Source organism: Myzus persicae, unplaced genomic scaffold (assembly GCF_001856785.1).
Source record: "Myzus persicae strain clone G006 unplaced genomic scaffold, MPER_G0061.0, whole genome shotgun sequence".
Taxonomy (NCBI): Eukaryota; Metazoa; Arthropoda; class Insecta; order Hemiptera; family Aphididae; genus Myzus; species Myzus persicae.
The window spans coordinates 249,217-270,837 of record NW_019104422.1 but is presented as its reverse complement, the minus strand read 5'-3'; the positions used below and the strand labels follow the sequence as shown (position 1 = coordinate 270,837).

The following is a 21,621-nucleotide window of genomic DNA, read 5'->3' as shown; positions in this document are numbered from 1 at the left end:
GTCGAACGCACATTATCATTGAGTAGGACTCTCAAATGGATAAAATAAATTTGATCTCAATGATAATTTATTTTATCAATGAAAAGCGATTTTCAACGGAGACTGTCTGTCAACTTATATTTATAAAAATTTTTTATTTATATTCCTTTAAGTTATTTATTTTTTTATTACTAACGCGATGTAGGTTGAAATATTTTTTATATTAAACAAATCACATGGTATAATTTTATATAATAGTAATTTTAATTTTTTTTACAAAACTTTATTACTACCTGCTATTAACATATAAATCGATACGATAAAAGATGAGACTAGAAACGTGGTATAAATAGGTAGCTTAAAGATAAACTGTGAAATTATTATTTTTGACTCCAACGTACCAACTAAATGAACCAATATTTTACCCATTGCATTCATCATTCTTCTAAAGGATCTAAAACTAATAAGTATTTAGAAATTATTGAAAAAACACACACACTCCGTCTAAATTTTAACTATAATAATTAACGCGTTCTGTGGTTTTATTATTATTGTTATTTTTAATTTTTAATGGAATTATAACTTTTACTTTCAACTAAATTGCACATCTTGTTTGATCACCATTAATTATTATTCTCATCGATTTTATCTAAACCTATATTGGAAAATATTAATGAAGGCTTAATATTGAAATTAAGTAATCTTTATTATACTATCTTATGATATGCTTGACGTGTTGTAGCCTGTAGGTATACCATTACGAATCATAATTAATTAAAAATGATTATAAATTCCAATCAGAATAATTTTAAGAAAGTTATTATTATGTTATTACTAATCTAGTAGTTGTATATATTGTTTTCATAAAATGTACATATTTATAAATTAAAAATCTACAGTTATATAATATTATAATAATAATTAATAGCCAACAATAAAATATTATTGATTTTCTACACACAGATGTACCTGAATTGCCTAATCAGAACGCCGGCGAATAATTTTATAATTTTCATACGTATTAATATTAGTATCTAATTTAACATAGTAATTTATTATAATCAATTAAAAATAATAATAATATATTGTATCCATAAAGCTTATGGGTACTTACTTTAAATTATTAAAATTACATACATAGATAAGATTTTTTGAATTTTAAATAAAATTAAGGATGATATCGTATAATATTACAATATTAAAAATTTTTTATCAAATATTATATTATTATATTAACAGAAGATAATAGTGTTATTGTTTTATTGTTTCATAACTTTTTTTTTATTCGTAGTAGAATTGAGTTACATGTATGAAAACTTTTTTTTCACGTTTATAATTATAATATATTGTTAAGCTTGTGTGCTTTTCGAACATATATATTCTGATATTTGTGGTGACTTAAAGTGATGTGGCAACATAATACTATATGCATATGTATTTGTTTGGTTTGAGGATATTTAGATTTCTCACAATGTTTTATTCTATAATTTATTAAACTTTTTCATCTACATTTTTGTTTTATTTAAACGTAAAAAAGAAAATTTTTATAATTTTTATTTTAATCAATGTAATTACTAACCTATGATGCAAAAACTGTAATAATTTTATTTTGTAACATAACGGAGTTATACATCAAAAATATAAATTTACAAAATTTAAAATTCAAATTAAAAAAAAACCTAAACCAAAAAATGTAATTTACTTTTTATTTAACAAATTGTGTTATAATAGTTGAATGTATTTTTATTTAAAACGAATATACAATTACGAAGAATTTAGTCGAGATTACTTAATAATCAATATATTATATTCCATATCAACTCTAAATAGTGTTCTTTATTTTGTCATTTTGTTGTTTTTATAATACTTAAAAACTAATTTTGAATAAGATATTTTTAATCTTATGAATATTGTGTATCTTTGTGAATTTCAAACATTTTATTTGTTGGAGCCCTAAAAAAATAAAATAATAATTTTAAAAATGATTATAATTAATGACGAATATATGATAATTTTATGTAATACACTTGATTTAATATTTATTTAAAATGTAATTCGAGTTAGTTTAAATGCCATAACAACATTTTTAATTTTTTAATTGTATTATATTTGTAACTTAAAATTAAATTTTAAATCTTGTACAGGAAAAAAAATAATTAATGTACATTTGTATTTATAAAATATATTAATATCCAAACATACGTTTTGACATTTTTCAAGTTGTTTTCGTTTATTGAATAATGGTGTGAACGTCTCTAATGTCTCTAACGTCGATGTATAAATAAATTGCAAAGAAATCAGAAAACTACTCACAATTTTCTTGGTAAAACTTTCCGTAGCGAAAATATTATCAATTCATAAATATATTAAAAATCTTAAAACAAACAAAATATACACAGAGATAGTTGAAAATGTAATTCAATGTTAAAAATAAAATCTTTATTTTATGGAAATCTATTTTATGACCTTAATATAATAAATCTTATATCATGTCAAACACTCATGTTCCACTATAAAAAATATGAGAAATTGAAAAAATATGTATGTATAATTTTATAAATTAAATTATTATTTTGTATTTAAAATCGATTCTCTTTTATTGCATGTTATATAAATAGTATATGTCAAAATTTCAAATCAACATATAAAATAATTTTAATTATTAGTAATAATTCTCTTTTATTGTTAGAGATTATAAATGTGTTGAAATTATACATTTATATTATACTTATAGCAAAATAAATTTGAATTTTCTTGCTTTTGGAATGACTAGAATGTAGCCGGTGTTCATAAGTTTAAATGAATTTCAGTGTGTATACTATGTGTGAATATATATATTATTTTGAAATAATTCGAAATATATTAGCAAGCATGTACATTGTACTGGTTCTAACATTCCGATGTATCGTTCAATGTTGTATAGAATAATAACGCTCAGGCACAATGTGGAGTTCTTGACAAATACTTAACGTTGCTTGTACCGGCAAATGATATATTTAGGTCTTAATAAAATATAAATAAAATTTAGTGTCTCGAATTTATTAATGCACAGCGGAATTAAAACTAAGGCATTTTAATATGGTTCAATTTTGATATAATAAATAATAGTATGTGTATGATACTATGATGTAAAAACAAACATTTTTCTGACGGATGAAATTCTATAAGGGCTATCTTATTTAAAAATAAATTTTTAATTACATACAATTTACTTTATTTAATTATGTATTAATAGCGTGTCAAACATGAGTTTAGCAATTCATTCAAGCTATACAAGAGTATGCAATAAATTTAAAGTTCACTTTTGATTTCATTAACTATTTGTTTAGATAAACAAAACCAATTCTATTGTAATGTAGTCAAAATATAATGGTACTGTTTCTACATCGGTGCTTAGGAATTATGTTATACAACTAAGATAGCCAGTAGCCACAGCTGTTAAACCATGGTTGTCTGCTAATTTCTTGACACTAATTTGTTCAGTAAGCTGTAACACGCTTAGGAATGCCATTCTAATAGTTTCTTGCATGTTCTCCGATCTTGGAACAGTCCACGAAGATGTGAGATTAGTGCTATTTCTTACGACAAATACTTCAAACTTACTCTCTGCCTCTGTGAAATGATATTTAATTTTTTAACCATGTAAAAATTACCATAATATGTTCGAAAATTAAATAAAACAAATGTTTTGAAATAAATAAACTGTTTTTTAATTTATTGAGTTAAAAAGTTAAATTTTTACAATTTTTTTTTTATTTATCTATAAATAGCTAAATATGAGTTTGAATATTTTGAAAATATCAATATAAAATCTGTATTTCAACAACGATAATTTAAGAATATGTAAAACGTTTCAAGTTGCTACGTAAGTTTTTTGGATGATAAGAAAACATTTCAATTTTTCCAGCTGTATCAATATTATACGTTTGAATATTTACTATCAACGTTCTAACTTCAATCGCTCAGAAAACTATTATATTAATATGTGACTTTGAATTCCGTAATTTAATTTAAGCTAAATTTTTTTTTTAACATTGAAAATAACTTATTATTAATCTTGATACATTTTCAAATTTAATGTCATTACATTAAAAACTGTATACCTAGGTACATTTTAAACTATAAAATATTTTATAAATTGTCGTCATTTTGTTGAATTTTGTAAAAATGTTAACAGTATTCGCGTACATCAAAAATGTATGACGATTTTTTTTTTAACATTTGTGTAAGGATAAAAAAATGTATAAAAAACTTTAAATTTTTACCCTAAAACCAAATCTGAAAAGTTGAAGATTTCAAATATTTAAACATAGTATAAAATAAATAGTGGTAATATATTTTCAACATATTATCATATGTGACAATGATTGTTCTAAATGCTAATTCAATCATCATTACGTGAAAATGTTAAGTCTCTACAACCATTAATTTTGAATTATAACATAAAAACAATTTTTTTTTTTGTCATACACTCATTTTAAAAATTCTGTTTTTTTTTTTTGTAAGAACTTTTTGTTTTTTTCTCGATTATCTTAAAAATACTATTTTAGATTATAATAATAAGAGTGATTAATGTTTTGGTTTTAGACTGATGTGTTTTTTTATGTGTCATCCCTTTTTGGAACTGTAAAATGCCTCACTCTGTAACGTTGTGAGTGGTCTCTAGTAGCAAATCGGATTTATTTGGTATACAAGTAGAGGAATTGGGCCAAAAACAAAACATTCATAGCACTTTTTTAAAATAATCGAGAAAAATAAAAAAAAGTTAAGAAAGAACAAGATTTTTTACGTAAAACCAGTTTTTGACAAATTCGATTATGTTTTTTGTTGTAATTAAAATGTGAATAATAGAAGTCTACAAACATATTTTATATTCTATATTTTATAAGTAAGTCCAAAGTTTAGGCATACTTATAAATTGCATACGCTTACACCAGCTTATAAATGGTATTCAAATAAATAGGTACTATTTTATAATTGTTTATCTACTATTCAATAATATAGCATAGTCGTTATACTAGTATTTAAATATTTTGAATTCAGGTTAACTACAACTAATAAATTAGAAGTATTGAATCTGTTTTTATTTTATAAAATAAGTACTAAATTACAGCAGTAAAAAAGTAAATGAGTAAGTTTCAAGATCTGAACCAATGGGATAATAATACTAGGTGCATGTATAATTGTACAAAGTGGGTATCAGAAATATGTTTTCATCGATTTTAATCGTACACGTGTCCGGGTTAAAATTTTTTAAGAAACTAAAATGTTTTTCTGTCGTCTAAAATGTCTAAATCTATACCAAACACTATACACATCAAGATTCTAAATACTACAATACCAATAATCAGTTCCATCTGGGCATAACAATATCAGGTCATGTGAAATGAAGACGTTAACGCTTTCTATCGATGTACGTATTAAAAGCATTTAATAATGATATTCGTTGTCAAACCACTATGTAAACATTACATTCAATAATCTATTAAGATGTACATGAAAAATCGTGTGTCGACAAATAAACCGAACTTTGAGAGCTGTAGTAATGTTGGCAACGGGACAAGTACGTCGCAGACATCACGATATCGACTTGGTTATATTAATATTGTTTTCGCATCGTATAAAAAGAATATTATATGACTCGTGACACGTACCGTTTCGGTCGTTGAAAACACCTCTAACAGCATCGACTGGATTTGTCGTCGGACCCAGGTATACCCAATACCTACCTCTGTATGATACAATTATTTGTGGGGAGGGGGGTGAGTTCCGATTCTGAGGCTTGGCTGTATACTCTCAAGTCGCAACTGCAGCAGGAAATCTCTGTGCTACGGGTGTGTGAATAATATGGTAATTGTGAGCAAACAATATAAAGGGACCGCACGTGCCGCGGTGTGAAAGGCGGAGGGCCCACCTTCCGTTCGACGGTAACGTGTATGTATATAGCTGTTGTGGCGTTGCAACGATATAATAATAATTACTATGATAATAACTCGTACGTAGTGCGTGTGTACTTCGTCATAAACATTGTACTAATAATAATAATAATAATAATAATCATAATAATAGTAATAACATGATGTATTATACAAAACACCGTGAGCCGCCGCGGAAATCGAGTTATGTGTGCGGTGTAGGTATAGAGACTGCGTTTTGTAATTTGTGAGCAAACACCTACGCCACCGACCCCGTCCACCCATCCGGTACCGATGTTCTAAGACCAATAGTGCCGCAAACCCGGCAACAAAGAACGAGGAGCGTGTGAATGAAACGTTATCCATTAAACCATACTCCCAAAGATGAAGATAAGTATAGGATCATTTTTTTTTTGTTTTTTTTTACCTGCTATGACACGAACAGACGAGACTTCAGCATATAATAATATTATTACAGTATAATAAACCCGATTAAACAATACTACCTACCGTATATTTTGCTTCGATTAAGGTGATCTTTTCAATTCGTGTAATACGAGCTCGATTCATAGTATGTCGTTATAACACTATTGTTTCTCTCAAAATCCATTTTTATTTATATGTTATTTTTATTATTTGCCATCAACGCCTATAATGGAATTGGTCAGGCTGACACGATTCTTTGTATAGTTCTTTCCTTCACGTTTTCACTCTTCCTGCTCAATAACGTCTAATAATTCGGTTTTTTGTTACACATTCGCTCATTTAAGTTCTTTAAAAACACTATACTATCGTTATCATATTGAGTTAACACCTCTACGGTTTTTTTCATCCATATTTCCAAGCAATGTTAATATTTTCTTACTAATCATAGTGAAGTGTAGTTCGGTTTTAAAGCTGTATTTCATTTCACTCGCATTAGCAAAGAATAATGATAAATATTACAAATTATTTCAATACATTCGAAAGCAATAAAAAAATAATGCAGCATTTAAAATTAAGGGAATTTTCAAAATTAAGCAATAATATTGAGATGATTTTTTTACATTCTTTCATTTATAAGCACAGATTAATCAACAAACAATTGATACATTAATTCATACAATATATTATAATATTTTATCATGATCTACAGTTGCAGTTGTTTCTATGCTTTGAATTTAAAATGATAATATAATTTTAAATTTTGAGTGAGAAGATGAATGTATTGGTTTTATAATGATGTTTTTTTTTGTCTTAGTAAAAGGATTATTCTCTCAGTAAAAATGCTTCAGCTTCAACGTATTGAGAGTGGTTTCTGAGAAAATTGGATGTAGTTGATACTTTGGGCGGTCAAAAGTAAATAAATATTTTAGTTTTTGACTTAATATTTTTATTAAAATGTATGCAGATATGTTATAAATTTCAAACTATTTTGGCTCATTTTCTGTTATTTATAGGCATTTGAAAGTTTCGAATTCTTTTTTAGTTTTTTCTTCGATTTATTGAAGATAACATTTTGTTTGTAAGTAAAAAGTCTAAATAATTTAGGTATAACAAGGTTCCTCGTAAGTTGTTTACATAGTAATCAAAAAATATCAAAAATACATAGTCTCAATATTTTATAAGCATTCAAAAACCACATATTTATAAAATTCCTCAAAATTATGAAAATATATAAAAAAACTCTAATTTAAAAATGCATATAACATTAAATTTAACTTTAACACCTTAAAAAAGAAATACATGTTATTATATCATAAGGTTTTTTTGACTAGAATGTAAAAAGAAAGTTCACCAAGTGTAAGCTGCAATACATTTTTATGAGTGATTGAATTCAAGTTTTGACGAAATTGGATATATTCACAAGTAAACTACGTAGTTTTTAGTTTCATTTTACTTGAAATATTCCACTTGAATATTAATCATAATTTCCTACACAAAATGATAGTTTAAAAATATTTAACAAATTATAAGCTGCTTATAATATTTTTATATTCTTTTTTTAAGTGTCGATACAATTATAATGGCTCAGAATAATAGCTTGATAATTTATGCTAGATCCCACTCACTTATAGCCGCAATTAACTGTTATCAGTATCTTATAAACTTAAGACAAATTGATTTAAACATAAATTCCCCTTTAAATTTAACCATGAAAATAAATGCATGTATACTATGTTGTAGAACGTGTTCATAATAATAAATAATATGATTGTATTAAAGTTAATTACTTATTATTTGTATATTTTAAAAAAAGAAATTTAAGTCAACAACAATTATGGTAGGTATGAACTATGGACTTTAAAAATCAAAATTAGTTTTTCCCCAAACAGATGATTTATTGATATCCAAAATTGTAGTTTAAGGATACTTAATTATCTATAAGAAAAATTCCGTAACAAACTAACACTAACCTAATGAATAATATTTTTGAATGTTCAAAGTTTACTCTTATTTTTAATTTATTTGAAAATTGTTTCTGCCACAAATAATAATAAAAATTAATATTAATATACCATAATAGTAGAGCGGGGATAGCGATGCGAGAGGAGGCCCAATATTTTCTCTTTGTTATCTGCCTGGCTTTTTATAATAGCATATTGTATAGTCGGGTAATATTATTATTATTATGTTTTTATTTTTCGTTTCTGTTAAATTCTTATTTATTTAAGTTAATGGTTTAGAAAATTCATTGTACTAATCCATACATGTGTATGAAACTAATTTAAATAAATACATATTTTACTGCTTAATTCTCCACGAAAATAAGCTGAAGTTTTTTATTTTTTAGACATCTAAAGTAACAACTTGGTATGGATCTCGTCATGATGAATAACTAAGGCTATATATTAATCCCAATAATACATAGTTTTTATGAGTAACTTGTAAGGACATCTAAAAAAAATATTCAGATATTTTCAACTTTTAATATTTTATTTACAAAATTCAATTCATATTTATATAAAATATTTCATATGCTCATTTTTAAAAAATTAGAAGTTATGTTAAAAATGTTACTGTTTATAAAAAATATCCAACGTTAGAAAAAAAACATGTGATGTGCATACACATAATTCATATAAATTATTTTATACATTATTTTTCTTGCTTTTTGTCGTTTTAAGTAGGTTATTATTTAATCGAAATCAATGGTATTTATTACATAATTTCTAATTATTAATAATACTGTAAAGCCGTTAAATATTTCAACTGGCATAGTGGAATGTAGATGGCATGTATTAAGTCATATTACCTATTCACTATATATTTAAGTTATTTACAGTATAATACTGTCGGTTATTTAACAACCATAATCACGACTGCTGTTTTTACCTATTAGGTATTGATATAAAACGGATTATGAGAAATAATGTTTTTGATATGCATTCTGTAAATAACTTTATAAACTATTCAAATTCTTCAGATACACAAGACCTGACAATTTAGTCTTATGTCCTCAATGGACAAATCGCACTGTGTGTTTGTGTGTGTGTATGTGTGTTGGACCTTAAATATTAATTAATATGTACCCTTTAGGAAGCAAAGAAAAACTTATAGTAATGAATATTTTCGAGTGATCACGACTCGATTAGATTAAGTTATGTTTCACAATGCCCTTTATTCTCTGTATTTACTCAAATAATAAAAAAGCGAAAATCAAACAACTAACAAACATTATTGGTTAATAACTCTCTACGCCAAGCGCAGTTATCGAATGTAAACATCGATTAAACTACAATAAACTGCAACAAAATTTAATTTCATGGTATCTTGCGTTCAATCGAAATTGTTTGCTTAACCGAGCTCTGACCCTCTGGTTAAGTGTGCTACGAGTGACTACTCGTAATCCACTATGATCCTTGGTAGATATCAGTTATACATCCTACGCTATTCGTGTATAATAATGTATCAATACCATAATAATACATTGAATAAACGTAATTCTTCATTGAAGAGCATACTATATAACTAGTCGTCCCTTATTATTATCAGAAATTTAATTTAAAATATCTTCCTGTATTTGATATATAGCATGTAGGTACAAGGTACATGTTTAAATTTACCTTCTAATACACTTTTATATTTAATTCTAAATATATTTTAATAAGATATTAAGTGTGGCCATAAATGTATTGTTTTTTCAATCATGTATTTTTTTTTTGTCTTTCTTCACTTTTGAAGCAGTAAAACAGTTTCAATATCAAACATAGAGGGTGATCTCTGGTCTTTGATTAGATATTTATTAGCATTTTCTAAACTTAATACAACAATACAAATCTATTGGCTCTTTTTCAGCTAATTATGAGCATTTGGCTTTAAATTTTTAACTTTTTTTTATCTGTAAAAATAAAACATTTCTATGCCAAGTAAAAAAGTTTAGAAAATTAAATACGAAATGCCTCGTAAGATTTCATAGCAGTATTTAAAAAAAAAAAAGAGTTTGGTGTAAAGCCACATACGTGGTTAATATAAGAGTTTGAAGTTTTAATTTCGACAACATTTAATAGTGAATATTCTAATGATTTCTCCCCAAACAGTTTTTATTTTACATAAGAAAAATTTAAACGTAAAAACTATAAACATAATAACATAATTTGTTTAAACAAATGATTAACTTAAATTTTCATTTTTTATACACAGTAAAATGATTTATGTTTACATCTCATTAAGCTATTTATAGGAACTTGAAAGGTTTTGCCATTACGTATATACATTATTATTTTATGCACAATGATATATTTAAAATAATATTTAACTCTATTTATATAATTAACCTATTTATGCTGTTTTACTATTTATATTTACCTATCGACTCACATAACTTAACAGATAAAATAAAATAAGAAAAGGAAAGGGGGGTTAAATACGTTTATTTGATAGCTAAGTCCCCCTAGTTTCTCCTAGTTGCGCTAATGAATAGAAAAACAAATAACTTGTTTAAATTTTAATAAGTTATGAAATATATCTTTTGAAATAGAAGCCGACATGCCGTTTCCGCTCAGAACCGTTTTCGTTGGCAATGAATTCAAATTTAATAGAAGCAGTCAAAACCTACTACACCGCTGAGGGACTTCCCCGGGTTTTATTTAATCATTTATCTTTTAGTATCTAACTAAATATATTATTGTTTTTGTGACTATAGTGTTGTTTTTTTACAATTATTCTGTGTGTATACGATTATTGTTTTCCTTAGGGGAATATTGTTATTTATGGGACGTGGACCGGAGATGAAGAGCTGCATTACAAGTCTTTGCCAAAGTTGTGACCGCGATTTCCTTAGCAATGGATTTGGATGAAGTTTGGGAGGGAAGGGACCAGAAACCCGGAAACTGGAAACGAGCCTCCGACGGAAAACTCAGTACATGCAAATTACTTCCTGCATAAAACCGCTAGACGCAACAGTCTCTGAAAACAATGTCACTAAAAATAAATAGCTAACTTGTATTTATTGTTATTACATATAAAGTGGTTTAAAGTGGTCCAAAAAACTAAAAAATTACAATTAATTTAAATTTACTACAAAACGATATAAATTTAGTGGCTTAATGTATACGACACTATGTATACGTATAGCAGAACAAAATAATAAGTTACATGAATTATAAATTTTTTTTTTTAAAATGCTTATCATACATTTTTCAATTTATACGTTCACGTTTTAAATAGAAACAAATAGATACAATAAAACTTTAATTTTTAAAAAAAATTGGATAGTTCAAACTTTGTTAATAATCTTGTATTTTAATATACATATATCACTAGTTATGTAAAGTTGGTACTTTCTACAAACTGTTGATTTTTTCAGAACAAAAAATGTACATAATATACGATTTATGGATATTTATGTTTCATATTATAGTATTTAACATATTTTGTATATTCTTAATTTTTTTTTTAAATCGTATTTGAAAAATTAGAATTTTAAAACATTTTAAAGAATAATAAATTATTGAAAAAAACCAATTTTAAATAATTATGTAACATCAAACAGACAATACTAAGGTTTCTTTTAAATTGTATGCTGTATTACATGTATATTGTACCTACATAAACATTAACACTATTTGTAAACATTGTATTTATGTGAAGGACTATTAAGTATTTAATAATAATACTTTTAAATACATAGACTGGTTACACGTATACAAATGTTCACATTCATAAAATATTTTTAAAAATGCATATAACATGAATAATTTTCTTAAGGATTAATATAAAAATATTTTTGAAAAATAAAAGGTTCATTTAAATAGATAGTATTGCAGTAAAATGTATGCAGACCGATAATAGAAACATATCAGAATAATGCTTGTTTAATATGTAGAGCGGTGAAACTCAAATTTCAAATTAAATTTAAAAAAGATTCATATTTCACCTGCGGGCAAATCCATTTTGAGAAATAAAAGGTAAAAACAAATAAAATAAAATATGTAGTAGTATAAGTTAGAGACTGCAGTCAATTTTTAATTGCCAACAAACAAAAAAGGATTTAACACATGTAAATAAATGAAAAAAGGGGGACAGTAGGTTAACACTTTGCTGTAAGTAGATGCAATAAGAATCAATTGTAACTCGTAGTCATTGAGTACGAATAAAAGTCTACCAAAAATCATTCATAAAACTAGTATGAGTGGAGACAGTCAGCCTATTATTATATAGTGTAAATATATTGCTATTAATTGTTGTAGTTATTTAGGTATTTTACGCCAGTACGAGTACAGTATAAACTATAAATAGACAATAGACAATAGACAATAGGTATAGTATAGTAAGTTCATTCTAAATGTTTTGAAAATGGCATTGTGCATTTTTTAAATAAAATAGGTACCCAAAAGTTTCAAACCCAAAATCCTTACAAAATATATTTTTGAACTATAACAAAACAACTTTTTTTGGTTCCAATATGAACTTCTTGTAAGGAAATCTACATATTACAATATTAAACACAAACTCTACAAATTTAACACTTTATCCATTTTTAACTACAGAATAATTTGTATATTTTGCGTTTTTGACAAATTCTTACAGAAAAAAGTCGTGACTATCTTTCCTTGATATTTTTAAATGGCCATATTAAAACTTTTTATGTAACTTTGCATAACATTTTAAAATATTTTGACACAACAATATTTTTTACTATAACACCAAAATTATTAAATGTCCACACAAAGCTATAAAAATAATGGACAAGATATTTTGAAAATTATACCGCACATATAAAATTATTATAATATAAACATTTGATGAAAATATCAAGTATCTACGGATATTCGTTTTTGAATTTCAATAATATAAAAATAGGGTGATGAGAAATCATTATAGTATAAGTGTGTGTATTAAATTTCGTAACAACTTGAACTTCAGAAGCTTACAAAAAACATAATATGTGGTATTCCAATCACCTTTTTCTTAATTCAGTAATATTAACTATTATGGTAAATTATGTATTAATAATTAAAATCTTTTGTGTGAATATTAAATATTGTAAGCATTTTAACAACAAGATAATTTGCGAAATTTGTAAAATTTCTTATTTAAACGGTTATAAAGAAATATTGTAACTAAGTATTTTCGATGTTTCAAAGTGGCATATTGAAATCATATGAAAAATCTTATATCACATTTTAAAGGCTATATAGTATACCTATACCAAGGGAATTTTTTTTTTAACGACATATTATATAGAAATTGAAAAATTAAAAATATCGAACATTTTAAAAATCTATTATATATTTTGAAACATTTAATGTGTATGAAAAATGATAATTTAAGCAACTGGTAGAAATGTAAAGTATTTACAGTTAGTAGTTTTTGAGTTGGATGCACAAAACAAACAAAATCGATATTCTTAAAAAATGATTTTGGGTAACAATTACTGTTTTGTTTTTGTATATTTTCAAAATACTGAACAATACTGAGAATTTTCAATTTCAACCTCCCAAATCAATCAACTAGATAAAATTTTCTATCAAAAATCTCTCTCAAAGTTGAAATTTGAAGCATTTTTTCTATTCAAACACAAGGAAAAATTACACACATCATTATTAATCAATATATTTATTGCTCTACTCAGAACCTTTAAAAATATGCAAGTATGCAATTATTGTTTTACCTATGTGCCTAAAATTATTTAAATTATATTCCGGGCAAAATTTGTTGAGTTTTTTGTGTGTTCTATTATGTTTATAGTACATCAGTTGTAGTTGATAAAAAATTGTTAGAACACAAATATGCACTAACGTGAACTTTGTTGTTTGTATACTTAATCACATTGCAATGTATTGATAATGATAGGGTAATATTTGCATAGCAGTGCTAAAGTGTTAAACTTGTTTAAGGGATTTAAGTATCCGACCTTGTTCAACGTGGGCGATACTTATATGTTGTTTGTGAATCAACATTTTGCTTTACCACAACGTTGGTTATCACAATTTCTAACAAATAAATTTAACACATACTATTCTATAATATAGACTTAGTTTATAAAAAAAAATCAATGTGATTTCTTGCATACGAGAATTTAAGAAATGTTATAACAAACCATAATATAGGTTATAATATGCAAATGCAATATTTAGTATTTGTGAACATTTTCGATTATAAGCTTTCACACTTAATCTCAATGTATTATTAAAATCATTATTTTAGTAATTGAAATTGAGTACCTATTATATTTTATAATTATGCAAAAGGATTTTACTTTTCTATGTATGTACTCTTAAATATATCAAGATTAGATGCCTTTTAATTATAATAATATATTTTTTTAAACCCAGTTGTACTTAATGGCTTATTTTATATTTTATGGGTGATAACAGAAATTTATTGAAATAGATTTATTTGCACCCATTTAGTTTTTCAATGAACTATAATGCAGATACTTAGATTAGCTATACGTACTTAATATGCTAATGTCGTATCCGACAATATTATATTGTGGGTATTCATTTTATTGATATTTCTTTTTAAATTATACATTTGTTTATCAGGTGTTTGTAAAAAACTATTTTATAAATTATATAAATATACCATAACTTCTGGCACTTAAAATACATTCCAAGAAGTGTAATAGGTAGAGTATAATATTCTGTGAAGGTTCGTATATAGGTTTATCATTATTCTTACTATTTAAATTAAACACTTACAATCCAAAGAATCAAATACAGTTATGGAATAAATTTCTTATTAACTCGATCGGATTAACATGTTATACCTAACAATCTCAAAAAACCCTACGACCTCAGAAGAAAATTAATACGAAATTTTTCAGGAAAATTTAGTGTTACTATTCGCTTGTCAACAATATTTATTTTTAATCAAATTAATATAATATTTAATACATTTTTTTAAATTTAATTAATTTGACAATGTCCTTATACCGTAACTTAAATTGTTGTGGTGTTAGTTCTATATTATAATGTGTCGATTCAAATAAACTATCATTTTACGAAGGGAATAACAAACTATAATAATAATTAATGCAATTGCTTTTAATGCACAGTGAAGAAAAAATAAAAGGTTTTATTTTTCTAATTTCGTGTTTATCTCTCTAAGTACCTATATACTATATTTGCTCAAAGTATTTTTAACATTTAAAATAATGGTGAAAAGATAATCTAGAATCTTTTTCATTAAAAATGTCTTTATACTATACAATACATCGTTTAAAAAAAAAAGCTATAAACATTTAAGAAGACAAAAAAAATTATGTTTTTCTAAATTAATAGAAAAAATGTCAGCAAATAGATCATATTATAATACTTTAATACTGTCATAAAAGTGAAAAATAAAATAAAACCAAATTCTCTAGGGAAATGTTGAATAATCTACACTTAAAAACTTGACTGATATTATCCTCACGACGTGAAACGTCAGTTCGGTCACAAAATCATAAACTCGTGGTAAAGTTTGGGACTAGAGACTAGTTTTTTTTATTTCGTAATGTAGATACATAAACTGAGCAATCCTTGAACATGAATAAAAGAAAAGTTTATGTTCACAAATTGTAAAAAACATGAAAAAAAATTATGAAACATATATAAGTATTTAAGTATGATTTTCCATATATTCTGGTTGGCTCCTAATAATCCACGAGTTTTTGAATTAGGAAAGAAAATATGAACCATTATAATTTTTGAAAACAATAGTGAATATTTTAGGATTTTATAGTGAAATACCGGTTAGATTTGACCTTTTGTGTTCACTATTGTAGTCTTTTGCTATTTTTGAAAGCATATAATAATATATTACCAAGCATTTAATTTGGTCTGATTCAAATACGATTCAAATAGGGTTCAACTATCAATCATTTATTAGTGTAATTCGCTTTTATTTTTCATTACTTCGAAATGTGTTATTAGGAAAAAATATAAATGTGCTTATTAAAAAATAAATTACAAAAACCTTCGATAATATCAGTCACACACATAAGTTGAAGGTTCTACCGTCATTTGATAAAACAAAAATAGAAAATTGTATATTTTTTCAAGTTTTTTATTATTATTTATTACCCTATACACAATAAGGTGTTATTCTTTAGATAACGTTAATCATGAACAAAAGATTTATCCAATCAATACTTTATTTAAAAGTATTAAAGATTAATTTAATTTAATTTAGTTCATAGATATTAAAAATAATTGATTAAATATCAATATAGTCACTAGCTCCAAATCACCTAGCTTCACTTACAATATTAATTTTTTTTATTTGAGTAATATTTATTTCACGACGTCAACGAATTTCTTATAATCTTTTTTGTTTTTTAAACACAACTTCAACTCTTAGGGTTATTAGCTTTCAACAAAAAATTAGATTATGTTGTTACATTATAAGTAAGATAAGATAGTTCTTTGACTTAATTTGTACATAAATAATATAAAATGATATTAAATTAGGTTGTACATATCAATTTGTTTTGGAAATGTAATTATTTTATTGGTGTTGTCATAAGTTGAACTGAGGGCTTCGAAGAGGTTGTCGGACAAATCTACACTTGTTTTGGTATCTATATGATTACGACAGTGGACAAGGAGGTGCTTGACTGTCAGAGGTTCTCCGCAGGTTTGGCACATTACAGGTTCTTCCCTGCGTTTATGGACATCTTTGAGTGACCTAGTCTGTTGATAGCTACTTCATCCTTGGCATTTGAAGTACATGGTTTGGGCCAGTATACGGTATTATTTTGAATTACTCTTAATTTGTTATTGGGTGTACGCTGACATTCGGATTCCCATGAATTGGTACAAAAGGTGCTGACTTTCCTATGGATGTCTATGAGTGAGGAGTATATTCGTATTTCGGTCAGAGGGCTATTAACTGCTTTACGAATTACTTTATCAGCTTTCTCAAATTACTATAATCTTACATTTGGCGAAACACGCCTTCTCCTCAGTTATACCCAGCCTATTTTAAAATTTTTTTTTTCAGATTACCATTCTATAATATTGAATTATTTTCTTCCAAAATAGTATTTTTTTTTCACCAGAATGAAAAATAACGTTTCGTTAATAGATATTGACTAAATGTAAATATATTTACCAGCGAAAGGTGGAATCATAATTATTGAACACATCATAATAATGTTAATTAAAAAGTGTTATTTAATTATACTGAACTATAGATTGACAGTTATTCATGAAAAAAAATGTTAAAGTTTAAAACTGAATGTTTTTTTTTTATTTATGTCCCACTTTAATGCTTACATTTATTGGACAGCATTAATGAATCATTCACTCACCTGTAATAGAAAAAAAATGATATGATAAAAACATTTAAATTTAATTAATATCATTTTTTTAACACGATAAAAATATTTATTTTTTTGATCATATAAAAATACTTTACGTTGAATAAAATAAGCTTTACGCCTGTATGTTCGAAAATATCATATACCATCTAATAAATAAACAGCCATTTGTATCTATAATAATATTATAGAATTTAATAATGTTTTTATATTATGTTTTCAAAATTAAAATTCTTGAAAAAAATACGTGTTCAAAGAATTAAACTGTAAAATATTGTACATTAATATAGAAGTATATTTCAAACTTTAATATTAAAACATACGTTTATAAACCCTTGACTTTTTTTTTTTTTTTTTGATTATTTTTTCCTTATTATTATGATATCATTGGATTTTATTTTACATGTATGTATAGCCCTTATGTATCTACCTCACCCATACTAATAATTTTTGATACATTATAATTTGTTTTTATTGTATTATTTTTCAACAAAAGTGAATACAGAGTCGTCATTTTGATTTTAGAATATTATCTTAATATTTAAATTCAATAACTTATTTTAATAAAAATAATAAAATTAATTATATATATAGCAAACTTTAATTTAATATGAATGAATATACCTAAAAGTATCAACATTATCTGTTTTTATACGTAGATATTTCAAGTTTATTTCATTTTGACATGAGTGATGTATATTGTATATGTTGAACATTAAAACCGAAAGTGATCACTGCTTGTTAAAAAATACAAAATTGGTAAAAAAAAAAGTAAAACCCCTACATTATAAGTTTAATGATATTTAGTTGTCGATTCTCTCTAATATTAAAGTTACTTGATAACACAAAATTAATTCTACATAACTCATGTGTTATACGTTTTTAACAGATTGGACGACTTCTTAGGCGAAATAATTTTATGAATATCTAAAAATATAATGTCTTTGATGAATTTATAAAATCGCGATTTACTCTTTGTTTGCCTGTTATAACATTTAATGCCATATTTATTTTATTTTTATTTTTGTTAACAACAATAAAATATTATGATTAGCGAAACAAAGCAAGGTTTTTTTTTTAACAAGTATTTATTATATTGTATATTATTTGTATTATGGAAACATATTTTATTGAATTTAGCATGTTTTCATGTTGGTTGCGTATTTTCGAAATTTGAAGATAGAATAGCACTTGAGAATATAGCTTTCAGCTAAACACATAATATTATGTTTGAGATTAATTAGTTAGTGGCCAGTGATAAAGATCAAAGCATAGTTATTAAAATTAAACTTGTTTCTACTAAGTTTAGTATAATATGCGGAAATGGAAAATGGTGGATACAAATAAAATATCAATGAGCAAACGATGGTTTCATCTACCACAGATATTGTCGGCAGTAAAGAGTATTGTTTTCTTTGATAAAGTCATTTGATTGGTTCGAGTTTTGGGGGCCACCATTGGCGGAAACCAAGTTAAACCTTAGGAGAAACTGTTCGTGGGTATAAATCTGCTGACGCTGAATACAGTTAATACAACAAATAACAATCAAAATTGCCACAAAGTTACAGAATACGCGTATTGCACAAATCGCATGTTATTATTTTACCTATTACGACATTAATAACCTTCCAATTATTTATGTTTGTGTTACTTACAAATGTAGACACTGTGGATAAGTTTAAGAATAAGTAAACCAATTCCCAATGCACCATTGTACTTATATTTACCACTGACAAGTTGGATAGTTATAACAATTAAAACCATACTAAAAAGAACTATGAATAAAATATAATTAACACAACTAATTTTTCCTCCAGTGAGTGAAATCGTGAAACGTGTTATAATTATTATTTATAAAAAACTTTGAATGTATTTTGACTATGAAACACGTGTTTATAATAATAATCAGGCATACAATTATTTTACAATAGTAGATTTAAAATGTATATTTATAATATACGTATTAAATTATATAAATTATACGTTGATTTGAAAGACACAATAAAAGTGTACAAATATTTTGCGAGGGAACTATAATATCAAGATATAGAACTTATTTAGACGATCAGCATAATTTTTTATTCAAAACTTATTGTTTGGTCTTATCAATATTGTGAAACATAACTACAGTATTTTATTTTGTTTTTTGTTCTAATGATTTTCTCAGTGTATAGCTCTAAATGTGAATACGAATATTGAGGTTATCTATGATCTCTATAATGTTAAGTCTTTTGACAAAAGTATTAAAAAATATTTACAATCATATGGTGTTATATATTAAATTATTATTAGCTAGGTTTATTATATACTTGTTTATCTAAGTACATTTAATTATAATCTCAATAATTAGGTAATGGAATAGGTATACTCAAAATCCAATCCAAGTCTTTCAGGAGTCGGTACTTATATAAACAATACTAATTCAAATGCAAGTGGTAATATTCAGTAATTCAGAATTAGTTTCAAATAGTTTATATTTTTTTTTAATATATTGATATAATATCATATAGTTGTATACAAATTGTATGCACACAAATATTTTTTTTTCAGATAAACGACAAAATTCAAAATATAATTTTCGATTGTAATAATATTCCTAAAGTCAGTTCTTCTAAAGCATAAAAGAGAACAGGAAAAATTAATTGCCAGTATGCAAAAAATAGCAAAAACAGCAAAGTAAAGCTCTTTCTATTCTCATTCCTGATTAAAATATACATCAAAAGGCCCTGTTCATATCTGTGTAGGGCTCCTATGTTATAATTTGTAAAAGCGAGAAGAGATTGTAAAGGGGCTTCTGAAATTCATTTTTTTCATCCGGGCTGCTAAACATGGATTGAAAATATAAAATAGAAAACATGAACATGGTCGTGATTAAAATTTTCTGTTTAGATGCCCAATAATTTTAATTAAACTTTAAATTGCATTAATATGTGGTAATGAAGGATTTCGTATTTTTAAACGTTTTACGTAGATGTGCTTCTATGTCATTTTTCATTCTTTGAAAAAAAATGCATACTATGAAATTGATATTCTTGTTAGTTATGCAATGAGAATCAAATTGAGTATAAAAGAATAGCCGACATCGAATATGAACCAAATTACAATACTATTTACTATTTAAAAGTAAAATGTCCGACAGTTATTCAAAAATAATAATGTAGTAAACTATAGACATAAATATAATTTTTTTAATGTTGTAAGCCATCTTATGATGGACATTTTTAATCATATAAATATTATAACTCTACAGTTAAAGAATAATAAACGTTATATATTATTTATAGGAATATACGTTTTATAATTTGCAAAAATAAAATCATACTTCACTTTATAATAATATAATATGTAACGGTTTTTTGTTGTATAGTTTTACCAAACCTTATATTGCACTAAAATCAAATTATATTGTTAGTCATCGTGTTAGACGACCAAAAAAAAAAAAATGTATCACATCTGCATAGTGTGTTACAATTCATATGAATATAATTTCTTTTTCAAACCTGTCTCCCTTCGTCACCGTTAATCTTCTCCAGAAAACCTTATGAATAAAAATGAAAAACGAATTTTGGAAGTTTGGATGTCCCAGAAATAGCCAACTAATAACTTTTGTTTCCGGTGGATCTTTCATGAGGTGTAAAACTGTAAATTAAAATATGAATATTTTATTAACTGAGGTTATAACTTTATTTTTCTTCATAACAATACTGTCGTGTTGGAATTATAATAAAATAATCAACTTTTCAAAATCAGCCTGTCACTCGCTACAATTTTTACGTATTATGTTTTCTTCGCCCGCTTCAGCCAACCTCTGTGGTTCATTTTATAATATTATGCAGCCGGCAATGCGTTCTAATCTCCCCGTAACCCGTCAGTGCCAGGGGTATTGCTTGGTGTTCTCTACAGCGCCTTTTCATAATTCACACTATGAAATATATGCATACGTATCATCGTTTCAGTGGATGGTATAAAAATCCTATATCGCATAATTAAATAAAT

At 25.4% G+C, this 21,621-nt stretch overlaps 1 protein-coding gene across 3 annotated transcripts in view; it reads right to left on the bottom strand.

Moving 5' to 3' along the window:
• LOC111042056 (zwei Ig domain protein zig-8-like) overlaps window positions 1-21,621 on the bottom strand; it is a 246,677-nt gene that overhangs the window by 181,708 nt on the left and 43,348 nt on the right. Inside the window, exon 1 of one of the 3 annotated variants that reach the window (XM_022326548.1) lies at window positions 21,126-21,213. The exons of the other annotated variants lie outside the window; for them this stretch is intronic. The gene's annotated coding sequence lies outside the window, so the exon portion shown is untranslated. Of the gene's footprint in view, window positions 1-21,125; window positions 21,214-21,621 lie in introns of those variants that run through there. 3 annotated transcript variants of the gene reach the window in all.